Source organism: Mandrillus leucophaeus, unplaced genomic scaffold (assembly GCF_000951045.1).
Source record: "Mandrillus leucophaeus isolate KB7577 unplaced genomic scaffold, Mleu.le_1.0 Scaffold417, whole genome shotgun sequence".
Taxonomy (NCBI): Eukaryota; Metazoa; Chordata; class Mammalia; order Primates; family Cercopithecidae; genus Mandrillus; species Mandrillus leucophaeus.
In genome coordinates, this window is record NW_012104443.1 from 1,955,223 (window position 1) to 1,955,832 (window position 610).

A 610-nucleotide genomic window follows, 5' to 3' on the forward strand; every position below is an offset into this window, starting at 1 on the left:
CAAAGCTCTGTGGGGTTTTCAATAATTTTCAAGAGCGTAAAATGTCTCTGGGACCAAAAAGTTAGAGAATCATTGGATTAATTAAAGAGATAAATCAGAAAAAGAGAAGGGAGGTAACAGACATAAGACATTTTATAAATCATACTATTTGTTTCGTCCTAAGGGAAACTAGCCTGGACCTCATTACTCACATGGGGTGAGATGAGTACAGGGATTCCCACAGACATATTCCTAAGCCTGCTTCCATGTACTTTTTACTGCTCACAAGTGCTACAGAAGAACTTCTGGGTGGAAACAATCTACACAGATATATATAATGTGTAGCACACATTAATACAGGGCAGCAACAGGTATTCTCTTACATGACTCATTGATTTTAGATATAATTTCAAGGGTCATCAGATTCTTTTTGTATCATAACAATCTTGAGAGATTAAGAAAAACAGAGGTGTTTTTTTCTCAGTTTACAGAGAGGAAAACAAAGACAGACGGTTTCAGGGTTTCACCCTAAGGCACATGGATTGTGTTGGGGCAGGTTGTGGAATTCAAGGCACCTGCTTTCATGCACAGTACTTTATCCACTAGGTCAGTGTCTTTAAAACTGCTTTGT